The sequence below is a fragment of the Geotrypetes seraphini genome, chromosome 4 (assembly GCF_902459505.1).
Source record: "Geotrypetes seraphini chromosome 4, aGeoSer1.1, whole genome shotgun sequence".
In the NCBI taxonomy this organism is placed as follows: Eukaryota; Metazoa; Chordata; class Amphibia; order Gymnophiona; family Dermophiidae; genus Geotrypetes; species Geotrypetes seraphini.
Genome location: NC_047087.1, coordinates 281,210,011 through 281,223,968, shown reverse-complemented (window position 1 = coordinate 281,223,968; position 13,958 = coordinate 281,210,011).

Sequence of the window (13,958 nt, the reverse complement as noted above, 5' to 3'; positions counted from 1 at the left end):
GTGAAGCTTTCCTCGAGGGGATAGGTTCCAAGGGAGGCATAGCACTAACCGAGGACCGCCTCGAGGACCCGGACACCGCTCGTCGCTCCTCCTCGCCGAGCAACGAGGTCGTGCGGCGCGGCGGAGGAGGAGGGGGCGGCCCGCCCCTCGGAACCGGAACTGGGAGGTCACCCTGGATCGAGGCAATCAGCCGGGGTCCCATGGTGGTCATGAGTTCCACAAACTGAGCCTCCAGTATGGACCGCAACGAAGCCGATATGGAGGGATCCGCACCAAAAGGGGGCCCTTCCGCACGGTCTCCGCGCTCTTTCGGTGCCGCGTGCTTCTGCTTGCCAGCCTTCAGCACTTTAAGCACCACCGGTGGAACTGTAGGGGCCGATACCTGCTCCGAGGAGACGGAGAAAGGCACCGGCGCCGAAGTCAAGGCCGAAACCGGCGTGAACGATGCTGGTTTCAGAAGGCCTGAAGCAGCCGGGGAGGTAGAGGGCTTCGCCGATGAAGTCGAAGCACCAGTCAATGTCGATGTCGAAGCTGATGGATCCAACGAAGCTTTCATCTTGAACATGGACTCCCACAGCAGACAGCGGCGCTTAAATGCTCTCGCTGTCAACGTGGAGCAAGGCCGGCACGATTTCGGAAAGTGATCCCGTCCCAGACACTGTAAGCAGCATCGATAAGGGTCCGTGAGCGAAATCGCGCGCTGGCACTTGCTACACTTTTTAAAACCGGTGATCGGCCGGGACATAGGCCGGAAAAGCTCCGCCGCAAGGTCGAAGGCGCGGGGCCCCAGCCTCGCGGCCGACCCGGTGTCGGAAGAAAAAATTTTTTTTTTTTTTTTTGAAAAAGAAAGCAAAGAAATAAACAAATGCACAGGAGAGCCAAAAGAACTCAACCCGCGGCAAAAAAGAAGGCAAAAAAGAGATTCAATGGGCGCAAAATTGAAGACAGACTTCTCAGCTCCGCGGAAGAAAAAGAACTGAGGAGACACGCTCGGACCATCGGGCGGGAAGGCACTGGCGCATGCTCGGTGCGGGCATCTCGAAACTTCTGAGTTTCTTCAAGCAAGACATGCTTGCGAGACGTCCGTATCGGAGCTCTGTCGGATGACATCACCCACTAGTGAGAATACCTGCCTGCTTGTCCTGGGATAAAAGATGTTATGACAAACAGTGTTAAAAGGAACAAACGAGTGCCCAAAGAAAAGTAGTGCTGGGTTAGGCAACATTTTTTATAACCCAGCACTACTTTTCTTTGGGCACTCGTTTGTTCCTTTTAACGCTGTTTGTCATAACACCTTATCTACCACGGACCCCTGAAGAAGGCGTGTTGTCCGAAACACGGACTGTGTCGGGTCCCTGGTTTGGTAATAAGGTTGTATATACCATTAAAGTTTGAAATAAACAGTGCCTGCATCTTGTACATAGTCTGCAGTTGTTTTGGGTTTTTTTGCTTTGCTGCTTGGTTTGCTGCAGTTCCTGTTGGATTTTTCTTTTGCTTGCGTTACTCCTTTCCCTGCCTGCCAGTATTTTCTGCATTATATTGTAAATGCTTTCTGTCTTTATCTGTTTTTAAGTCCATTATTCTAATTTGTATTTTATCTGTATCCCATTTTAGCTCATCTTGTTGTGAACCGCCTAGAACTTTTTCAGTATGGCGGTATATAAGAATAAAATTATTATTATTATTACATTTTTTCACTATAGTAGGTTTTTGATTAGGAGTCAGTTTTTGTTTGTTTTCATACACATCCAGGGAAGGGGGAGATTATTTCTGTCTTAATTTTGTTCTGAGTATTTACACTTGGGGTGGATGGGAGGATATTATTAATTAGAATAGGGTAAGGTTTTTGCAATAATCTATGTTTTTGTGTTTTATTGAATAATCATTGGGTGGGTGGGAGAAAATGGTTGGTTATGAATTCTTGTAAGTTGAATGTGCTTTTATTGTATTATACTAGTGTTTAAGCCTGTTACATTAATGGGTGCTAGAATATAAAAACATAAGAACATAAGAATTGCCACTGCTGAGTCAGACCAGTGGTCCATCATGCCCAGCAGTCCGCTCATGCGGCAGCCCTCTGGTCTAAGACCAGCACCCTAACTGAGACTAGCCCTACCAGCGCACGTTCTTGTTCAACAGAAACTTGTCTAACTTTGTCTTGAATCCTTGGAGGGTGTTTTCCCCTATAACAGCCTCTGGAAGGGCGTTCCAGCTTTCTACCACTCTCTGGGTGAAGAAGAACTTAATTACGTTTGTACGGAATCTATCCCCTTTCAACTTTAGAGAGTTACCTCTTGTTCTCCCTACCTTGGAGAGGGTGAACAACTTATCTACTAAGTCTATCCCCTTCAGTACCTTGAATGTTTCGATCATGTCCCCTCTCAATCTCCTCTGTTCGAGAGAGAAGAGGCCCAGTTTCTCTAATCTTTCGCTGTAAGGCAGCTCTTCCAGCCCCTTAACCTCTTAGTCGCTCTTCTCTGGACCCTTTCGAGTAGTACCGTGTCCTTCTTCAGGTATGGCGACCAGTGCTGGACGCAGTACTCCAGGTGAGGGCGTACCATGGCCCGGTACAGCGGCATGATAACCTTCTCTGATCTGTTCGTGATCCCCTTCTTTATCATTCCTAGCATTCTGTTTGCCCTTTTTGCTGCCGCCGCACATTGTGTGGACGGCTTCATCGACTTGTCGATCAGAACTCCCAAGTCCCTTTCCTGGGAGGTCTCTCCAAGTACCGCCCCGGACATCCTGTATTCGTGCATGAGATTTTTGTTACCAACATGCATCACTTTACACTTATCCACGTTGAACCTCATCTGCCATGTCGATGCCCATTCCTCGAGCTTGATTACGTCACGTTGCAGATCTTCGCAATCCCCCTGTCTTTACTACTCTGAATAACTTCGTATCATCCGCAAATTTAATCACCTCACTCATCGTACCTATGTCAAGATGTTAAAGAGCACGGGTCCAAGCACTGAGCCCTGCGGCACCCCACTGGTGACGCTCTTCCAGTCCGAGTATTGTCCATTTACCCCCACTCTCTGTTTCCTATGCTCCAGCCAGTTTTTAATCCACGTGAGTATTTCACCCTCAATTCCAAGGCTTGCAATTTTCCGAAGTAGTTGTTCATGCGGAACCTTGTCTAACGCCTTCTGAAAATCCAGATATACAATGTCGACTGGATCACCCTTGTCCATCTGTCTGTTTACTCCCTCAAAGAAGTGCAGCAAGTTCGTCAAACACGATCTGCCTTTGCTAAAACCGTGCTGACTGGTCCTCATCAGCCCGTTTCCGTCAAGGTGATCAATGATGCTGTCCTTTATCAGTGACTCTACCATCTTTCCCGGTACAGAAGTCAGACTCACTGGTCTGTAGTTCCCCGGATCTCCCCTCGAACCTTTCTTGAAGATCGGTGTAACATTCGCTACCTTCCAGTCTTCTGGAATCTTTCCCGATTTGATCGACAGATTGGCTATTAGTTGAAGCAGTTCAGCTATGGTCCCTTTCAGTTCCTTGATGACCCTTGGATGGATGTCATCCGGTCCCGGGGATTTATCGCTCTTAAGCCTATCAATCTGCCTACATATCTCCTCTAGACTGACCGTCAATCCTGTCAGCTTTCCGTCTTCATTTCCAGCATATAGCCTGATGGGTTCCAGTATGCTGTGTACATCTTCGGTAAATACAGATGCAAAAAATGTGTTCCGTTTGTCAGCGATTGCTTTGTCCTCCTTTAGTGCTCCCTTTATTCCATGGTCATCCAAAGGTCCCAACACTTCCTTTGCGGGTTGTTTCCCCTTAATATATCGAAAGAACGGCTTGAAGTTCTTCGCCTCCTTGGCTATTTTTTCCTCGTAGTCTCTTTTGGCCCCTTTTACTGCTTTATGGCACCTGCGTTGATGTTGTTGTGCTTGTTCCAGTTTTCATCCGTTTTTGACCTTTTCCATTCCTTAAATGAAGTTTTCTTGTCTCTGATCGCTTCCTTCACCTCTACAGTGAGCCATGCCAGTTCTTTTTCCTCTTGGATCCCTTGTTGATACGCGGTATATATATATTTTGCGCCTTGGTGACTGTGTCCTTAAAAAGGGACCAAGCTTGCTCTAGCGTTTTTACAGTGCTTATCCTCTTCTTAATCTTCTTCCCTACCATGAGTCTCATCCCTTTGTAATTTCCTTTTCGGAAGTTCAGTGCCATGGCTGTCGTTTTGGACCGATGTTTCTCCCCTGCGTCCAGATCAAAGCGGATCATATTGTGATCACTGCTTCCCAGCGTCCCTTCTACTTCTACTTCTACATCTTGTGCTGGTCCTCGCAGGCCATTTAGAATTAAGTCCAGAATTGCATTTCCTCTAGTATTTTCCTTGACAAGTTGTTCCAGGAAGCAATCGCCTACAGCATCCAAGAACTTGGTCTCTTTAATGCAGCCGGAGATGCCTAGGTTCCAGTCTATTCCCGGATAGTTGAAGTCATCCATGATAACTGTGTTGCCTCCCTTGCAGTTGCATTTAATCTGTCTGTCATTTCTCCATCAATTTCTTTGGACTGCCCTGGGGGTCGGTAGTAGATGCCGATCTTCGTTTGTTCCTGGAATTTTGTTCCTGGAATTTGTTCCTGGAATTTTGACCCATAGAGACTCTAACTTATCTGTCAGTTGTGGCATGTTCTCTCCAGCAGATTCAATTTCCTCTTTGACATACATGGCAACGCCCCCACCTTTTTGAGCCACTCTGTCTCTGCAGTATAGTTTGTATCCTGGTAGCACAGTGTCCCAGACATTTTCCTCAGTCCACCATGTTTCCGTGATGCCTATATCATCAACGTTATCTTTTTGCGCTATGGCTTCTAATTCACCCATCTTATTTGTAAGGCTCCTTGCGTTTGTGTACATACACTTGAGTTTGCAGCTTTTTCCTTTCTTGCATTTTCTTCCCTCTTGGGTACTTTTCGATCTCTCTTGCCTGTAATCCGGTGAGTCTTTCCCTCTATCTTCTTGCACGGTATCCTCTGGGTATACCGGTTCCCGAACCATCGACTCTCTCTCTCTGTCGATTGTCAGCTTTCCCCTTCTTCCTAGTTTAAAAACTTGTCCACTTCTCTCTTGATGTTGCTTGCAAGTAGCTTTGTTCCGTCTCTGCTGAGGTGGAGTCCATCCTTCCTGTAGAGCTTGCTCTTCCCCCAGAACGTTGTCCAATTGCGCACAAAGTGTAATCCTTCTTCCTCACACCAGTGCCGCATCCATGCATTAACTGACTGCAGCTCCATCTGCCTCTTCTCATCTACCCTGGGTACCAGCAGGATCTCCGAGAATGCTATCCTCTGCGTTCTGGTCTTCAGCTTCCTTCCTAGCATCCGGAACTGGTCCTTCAGTACTTCCCTGTTGTAGTTCCTATTGCTCGCGTTGTTCGCACCCACATGGATCACCACTGCCGTATCTTCTTCTTCCACACTGTTGAGGATCCTGTCGATGCGGCTCACTATGTCTTCTACCTTGGCTCCCGATAGGCAGGTCACCAGCCGATCAAGTCTTCCTCCTGCTATGTGGCTGTCAACTTGTTTGATAATGGAGTCGCCCATGACGATTGCTGTCCTCTCTATCTTCTCCTGATTCTCTAGCCTCAGGTCCGTGTCCCTGGTGTATGTCCATCTCTCCTGCTGCAGGTCCATATCCTTCGTTCTTGCTACTGTATCACCCATTTCTTCCTGGTGGTTGTCTGTCGGGTGGTCCACACTCTCTGTAGGTGTCTTTTGGCAGTTCCACTGTTGCTGGTGATTTTCCACGGCCTCCCTGTATGTCTCCTCTATGAACTTCTCCAGCTCTCGGACTTCTTCCTCGATGGTGTCTTCTGTCTTGTTCTCTGCTTCCTCTGTCTGGACGTTCTCTGCATCTCTGTCTCCCTCCTCCCCTGCTTGAAGTGCCTCCAGTTCCAATATTCTGCCCTCCAGGAGTCTGACTTGTCTCTTCAGGCTCTCCAGTTCTCCGCATCGGGCGCATACGTAAGACCGCCTCCCAGAGGGGAGGCAGTCATACATATGGCAGACGATGCAGAAAACTGGGTAGCTCAACATCTTGCTTCCGTCTGCTGCTTCCATTGCTGTCTGCTTGCCGGTCTGCTGCGGTTGCGCCTGCTCTTATCTGCTTTTTTTCCCCCTTTTGTTCTCTCTGCCTCTCTCTGTAGCTGCTTTTCTCCTGCTTAGATCAACTCTGCTCTGTTGGCACCTCCCCTTTTAAGGCGGAGCTTCGGTGGTGGACGTCGGGGGGGGTGGAGCTAACTCTCACCGATTCCCCTCTTGGTCTCCTGCCTCTGCTTCTCTCTCCTGCTGTTTTATCTGCTTTTTCCCCTTTGGCTTCTCTCTCCCTCTGCCTCTCTCTGTAGCTGCTTTTCTCCTGCTGTCTGTCTGTCTTTCTTTCTGTGTCTCTCCCTGCCCCTGTCTCTCTCTTCCTTTCTTTCTGTCTTTCTCCCTCCCGCTGTCTTTCTTTCTTTCTGATTCTCTCTCTGGCACCCTGTCTGTCTGTCTGTCTTTCTTTCTTTCTGTCTGTCTCTCTCCCTGCCCACTGTCTTTCTGTGTGTCTGTCTTTTGTTCTAATGTGCTGCCTGCCTGCCTGTCTTTCTGTCTCTCCATGGCCCCCTTCGGTCTCCCCTCCCCAAAAGCAAACCAAGATTGCTCCCAGGCCCCCTTTCCCTCTCCGTCCCCTCCACTTTCCTGTGCAGCAGCAGCAGCATTTCCCCCCCACACACATACACTTCCCTGTGCAGCAGCAGCATTTCCTGGCCTTCCCTTGCAGAAGCAGTATTTCCCCCCCCACACACACACTTCCCTGTGCAGCAGCAGCATTTCCCGCCGCCCCCTTCCCAGCCGCAGCGTTTAAATTCAGAGAAAAGTGCTGCACCGTGCTACCACTGGCTTCAGTGTCTTCTATCCACTGCAGAAACAGGAAGTAGTCAGAGAGGGCGGGCCGCAGTGGACAGAAGATGCTGAAGCCAGCAGTAGCGCGGTGCAGCGCTTTTCTCTGAATTTAAACCCGGGTGAGCCGGCGAGAAAAAGGAGGCTTAAAAATAGCTGGTTTTGGCGGTGAGTGAGGGCGGGAGGGGGGAGTCGCTGGCAATGCTGTGTCTCTCCGTGTCCGAAATCGAAAATGGCACTTGTCAGCGGCCACCGTGGTTGGCAATCGGGGGGGCGAGGACGCGGCTCAGGAGACTGGGAAGGTGTTGGCGGGCGGGGGCCTCCTCCTGCAGGCGCTCGTGTTTCAGGGGCCCGGCTCATCTCGGCAGGGAGAGAGCTTGCCTGTGCTTCCTCCAGCGGTTGATGAGTGAGGGCGGGAGGAGGGGAGTGGCTAGAGTGATCCCTGCCGCCGTGTTCTAAAATGGAACATGGCTACGGATCAGAAATCACAGCGGCAGGGATCACGCAGTTTTAAAAGTGCATGCACGGGTAAGGTTTTATTATATAGGATGTTACATTTTTATGTATTGCACTATTGAAGTTTGGAAAATCAATAAAGAACTTAAAAAAAAAATAGGACCAGGCTGAGATTGGCATTATCCTAGGACAAGCAGTCAGCATATTCTCAATATTTGGGTGACGTAATCCACAGAGTCTGTAGCGGACAGCCTCGCAAGAAGATTTGCTTGTAGAACTTCAAAGAGTTTGTGAGTACCTTCCCACCAAATTAGGTCATGTGTCTCCTGAGGTACCTCAGTTCTTAGTTTTCCACAGAGCCAAGAAGCTCTGTTGTTTTCAAGTTTGCCTTCTCGAACCGCGGCTTTCTTTTTCATTTATTTCTTTCTTATAACTAATTGCTGTGCAGCGTGTCCCTTTTAAAAAAAAAAACAACAACCCTTTATTTTTTCTGTCAGGTTTTTGTCCGGCAGGTCTTGGGCTTAGGATCTGCCACCGGCCCTCGTTCGGCTGAGGCTGTATTTTTTTCTTCTATGCCCAGGCCTCTTACCGGGTTTAAAAAATGTAGCCAGTGTGGCTGGGCTATTTCTTTAATCGACTCCTTAGGAACCGAACATTGTCCCGAGTCCTGCCCGCGCTCTGCTACTTTTCAGAAACGAACCATTCGCAGACGTCGTGCCAAAATCTTGGAGCTCTTTGGCCCTATGGCGCAGTCTGCGGAAAAGGCCTCAGCCTCGTCTTTCAAGACTTCAACTGCGAGCAAGTCGCCCTCAACCTTGAAGGCCTCGTCTGCTGCACCTCTTAAGGTCCCGTCCTCAGTCAAGTCTCCTCTTCCCTCCACAGGTACGCTACCTAAGAAGCCTCCAGATGAGTCTCAGGCAATCCAGACAAGTGCAGTCGTGCTGGCCTCTAAGAGACCTTCTTCGAAGCATGCCTCCAAACATAGGGAATACTCATCTTTGAGGTCACCCTCAATGGAGCGCACTGCTGCACCATCTAGACCAGATCCACTGGTCTCGGTGCCTGTCTTCGAGGACATACCGAAATAAAAATATTGACCATACAGATTACCTCAGTCTTGGACCAGCTTGCTCCTGCCCGACCCTGCTTACTGCGAGCCAGTCTGAGCATTCTATCGAGGCAAACTTCGTCGGTCTTGATCATTGTCCTCCAGTGACTCCTCGCCTTGTCCTTCCAGGTCCGAGTCTCTAGCTACTCACCTTGTTTGAGACGTGAGGGACAATGTTCGAGGCCTCACTCGAAGCACCCCTCATCCTCGAGGCATCTTGCTTCAAAGAAGTCTAAAGAGTCTCCTCAGAAGAGTATAGAATCTCCTATGCCTCGATCGTCGAGGCCCATCAAGACCCTTCGAAGCCCAGGCACAGGTCTTGAACACCGAAGCCTTCAAAGGATCGTGCTTCTCCATCTCAAAACTTGTCCAGGTCCAGGACTCCTCTCTTGAGACCAGTTACGAGGGAACCTCCTTCACCTGTTTCTTCGAGGCATGAGTCGAGGCACTCAATTCCTCATACTTCGGGGACTTCTCCATTGAGGCTTCTCAAATGTAAGCACTCTCTGACTCCACCTATGTCACAGAGCGGAGCTTCTTCTGACTGTTACATTGGATATGGACATGCCTTCTCAATACTCATGGGAGGCTTCTCCTTATTCAGCGTCACATCTGTCTCGCTTCACTTCTCCTGCTGATGCTTCAAAATCTACATCTTTTTCAAGATTCATTTTTGATATGAGTACAGCTCTTTAATTTGATCTTCAATCTGAATCTAAATATACTCCTGAATATCTAGCTGAGATGGAATTGCCTCATCCGCCAAAGGACACTATGAGACTTCCCATGAATCCTATTTTGAAGCAAACTTTTCTCAGGAATCTTGAGACTCTTTATTCAATCCCGGCTATCCCCTCAAAAATGGAATTGCGTTACCGTACGGTTCCTTGCAAAGGGTTTGAGAAGCCGCAATTGTCTCACCAATTCTTAGTGGTGGAATCATCACTTAAGAAATCAAATCCCACCAAGGTGTATGCTGCAATCCCTCCACAATGGATAAATTTGGATGCCGTATTTATCAAAATAGATATTTTGAATTACAAAATAGAATTTTGAATTACAAAATAGAATTTTGAATTACAACTTCATCTTTATTTCCTACTTGAAGTACTGCATGAAAACCATACTCTACTTCTTTCTTGATTTGGCTGAACACCGGTTGCCTGCTTTTTAACAACTTCAGCAGACCCTTTCTCAAATACGTCTCTTCATGCTTCAAGCCACTTATGATGCCTTTGAGATGTCCTCGAGGGTTACTGCTTTTGCTGTGGCAATGCGACGTTTGGCTTGGCTACGCATTGTGGACATGGATCCCAACTTACAAGATTGTCTAGCTAATTTGCCATGCCAGGGTAATGAGCTTTTTGACGACTCCATCGAGGCTGCCACCAAGCGTCTCTCAGAATTTGAGCGGTCATTTGCCTCTTTGGTCCAGCCTAAGGCTAAAACTTCAACTTCCAAGCCTTAAAAGCCACCTTCACGTCGTTACCCTCAAAAGTCTACTCCAGCTTTTACCAGGCCTCTGCCTAAAAGACAACCATAGCAACAGCGTCAACAAACACCCCAGATACCTGCTGCAGCTAAGCCAGCGCAGTCTTTTCGACAATCTAAGTCTGAGCATAACGTCCACCTGCATCCGTCAGACTTCTCTTCTTCCCATAGGAGGTTGGCTCCATCATTTTTACCAACAATGGGAGCAGATTACATAAGACCTTTGGGTTCTCACCATCATTCGGGAGGGTTACTCTCTTCAATTTCTTCAAGTTCCACCAGATCTCCCTCCAAGAGAGTTTAAGAACATAAGAAGCGCCATCTCCAGATCAGACCTTCGGTCCATCAAGTACGGTGATCCGCACACGCGGAGGCCCTGTCAGGTGTACACCTAGCGTAATTTTTAGTCACCCATATCCTTCTATGCCTCTCGTAAGGAGATGTGTATCTAGTTTGCTTTTGAATCCTAGGACGGTCGATTCCGCAATAATCTCCTCTAGGAGAGCATTCCAGGTGTCAACCACTCTCTGAGTGAAGCAGAACTTCCTGATATTAGTCCTGAACTTGTCCCCCCTTAGCTTCATTTCGTGTCCTCTTGTCCGTGTCAAATTGGATAATGTAAATAGTTTTTTCTGCTCTATTTTGTCGATTCCTTTCAGTATTTTGAAGGTCTCGATCATATCCCCTCGCAGTCTCCTTTTCTCAAGGGAAAACAATCCCAGTCTCTTAAGTCAATCTCGTATTCCAGATTCTCCATACCTTTAACTAGTTTTGTTGCTCGTCTCTGCACCCTCTCCAGCAGTTTTATATCCTTCTTTAGGTTGGGAGACCGATGTTGGACACAGTATTCCAAGTGGGGTCTCACCATTGCTCTATAAAGCGGCATTATGACCTTCTCCGATCTACTCGTGATTCCCTTCTTTATCATGCCCAACATTCTATTTGCTTTCTTTGCCGCCGCCGCACATTGTGCTGATGGTTTCAGGGATCTATCTATCAGTACACCCAGGTCCTTTTCTTGTTCGCTCTTACCCAGAGTTGCACCTGACATTCTATACTCGTGTTCCTTATTCTTACTGCCTAAATGCATCACTTTGCATTTCTCCACATTAAACTTCATCTGCCATTTCTCCGCCCATTTTTCTAACTGACTCAAATCTCTCTGGAGTTCCTCGCTATCCTTTTGCGATCTGATTGCCCGGCATAGCTTTGTGTCGTCTGCAAACTTGATGATCTCGCTGGATGTTCCTTCTTCTAGGTCATTTATATAGATATTAAATAAGATTGGCTCGAGTACCGAGCCCTGGGTACACCGCTAGTCACTTTCTCCCAGTCGGAGAACTTCCCATTTATGCCCACTCTCTGTTTCCTGTTCTCCAGCCATTTGCTTATCCATCTTTGTATATCCCCCTCTATTCCATGGCTTTGTAGTTTCCTGAGAAGTCTTTCATGTGGAACTTTGTCGAACGCTTTCTGGAAGTCTAAGTATATTATGTCCACTGGTTCTCTACTATCAATTTGTTCATTCACGATCTCAAAAATTGAAGTAAATTCGTTAAACATGATTTCCCTTTCCTGAAGCCATGTTGACTTGCTTTCATCAGGTCGTGTGTATCTAAATGCCGGACTATGCTATCTTTAATCAGTGCTTCAACCATCTTTCCAGGGACAGACGTAAGGCTCACAGGTCTGTAGTTGCCCAGTTCTCCTCTCGAACCTTTTTTGAAAATTGGCGTGATGTTCGCTATCTTCCAGTCGTCCGGTATCTGTCCAGTTCTAATTGTCAGGTTGGCAAGTTTTTGCAACAACTCTCCGATTTCAACCTTCTTCAGGAAGCTGAGGCTCTTCTTCGCCTCCAAGCGGTCGAGGAAGTTCCCTTGACCCAAAGGGACACGGTCTTTTATTCTCGTTATTTTCTAGACCCAAAGAAGACAGGGGATATGCGACCTGTTCTGGACCTCAGAGCTCTCAATAAATTTCTTGTCAAGAAAAGTTTCAGATGCTCTCTCTTCCAACACTGTACCCAACGTTTCTCCAAAGTCTGGGGTTTGAAATCGATTTTGCAAAGTCTCAGTTACATCCCTCCCAAACTCTACAGTTTATTGTAGCCCTACTGGACACTGTTCAACTCAGAGCATTTCTGCCTCAATCACGCCAGGACATTCTCATGCACCTTTGCCAACAAGTGTCTTCCCTCACGTCAATCTCGGCAAGACAAATGATGGTTCTTCTCGGTCACATGGCTTCTATAGTTCACATGACTCCTTTTGCCAGACTTCACCTCCAAATTCCTCAGTGGACTCTGGCATCTCAGTGGCAGCAAGCTTGCGATCCACTCTCAACACATTACAGTAACTCCTTTGTTGAGACGATCTCTCCACTGGTGGATGCTCTCTTCCAATCTTTCCAGAGGTTTGCTATTCCACACGCCCCCTCATCAGAAGATTCTCATGACAGATTCTTCAACCTACGCTTGGGGGGGCTCATCTCGATGGTCTCCGTACTCAAGGCCATTGGTCCAGCACGGATCGTCAGTGTCACATCAATCTGTTGGAACTCAGAGCGATATTCAATGCTCTCAAAGCTTTTCAGCATCTTCTTCATGACCAGGTAGTCCTTATTCGCACAGACAACCAAGTCGCCATGTATTATGTCAACAAGCAGGGAGGAACAGGATCTCTCCCCCTTTGTCAAGAAGCTCTGACGCTTTGGAATTGGGCAATCCTTCTCAACATCTTCCTCAGAGCTGTCTACATTCAAGGGCAGCAAAACTGTCTGGCGGACAAATTGAATCGTCTTCTACAACCTCACAAATGGACGCTCAATTCCTCGCCTCTACATCACGTTTTTGCTCAATGGGGGAACTCCTCAGATAGACCTCTTTGCGTCTCCCTACAACAAGCTGCCTCAGTTCTGCTCCAGAATATATTCTCCTTACTGCCTCGAGGCAGATGCTTTCCTTCTGGAATGGACGAATCAGTTTCTCTATGCATTCCCTCCATTCCCTCTGATTCTCAAGACTCTTGTCAAACTCAAGAAGGAACAAGCCACCATAATTCTGATAGCTCCTCGATGGCCCAGATAACCATGGTACTCCTTTCTACATCAACTCAGCACCAGGGAGCCTCTATTTCTACCAGTATTTCCCTCTCTGCTTACACAGAGTCAAGGGTCTCTGCTCCATCCCAACCTGCAGTCTCTACACTTAACAGCTTGGTATCTCTCAACTGAACTGCCACTCTATAGTTCTCTCAAACTGTACAGAACATTCTAGAGGCTTCCAGGAAGCCATCTACTAGGCAGTGTTACACCCAGAAATGGACTAGATTTTCTACTTTCTACCTCCTTGTCTTCAGTTTTGGATTACTTGCTGCACTTAACTCACTCTGGCCTCAAATCCACATCTATTAGAGTCCACCTAAGTGCCATTGCTGCTTTTCATCAGCCTATTGACGGGAAACCCCTCTCTGCTCATCCTGTGGTTTCCAGATTTATGAAAGGACTTTTCAATATCAAACTACCTCTCAAGCCCCCTCCAGTGGTTTGAGATCTCATTATTGTTCTGCTATGCTCAGGCTGGACTGCATCTACAGGGTCGAGTCACAGCTCATAAAGTTAGAGCCATGGCGGCATCTGTAGCTTTCCTTAGATCTACTCCTATTGAGGAAATCTGCAAAGCTGCCACTTGGTCCTCGGTTCATAAATTCACTTCTCATTATTGTCTGGATTCTTTTTCCAGACAGGATGGCCACTTTGGCCAGGCAGTATTACAAAATTTATTCTGAATTGCCTACACTCCCACCATCCCATTCTGGTTAGCTTGGAGGTCACCCATATGTGAGAATATGCTGCCTGCTTGTCCTGGGATAAAGCACAGTTACTTACCGTAACGTGTTATCCAGGGACAGCAGGCAGATATTCTTACAACCCACCTACCTCCCCTGGTTGGCTTCTTGCTATCTGAATTGAGGAGACACTGAGGAAACGTGCACCCTACCTTG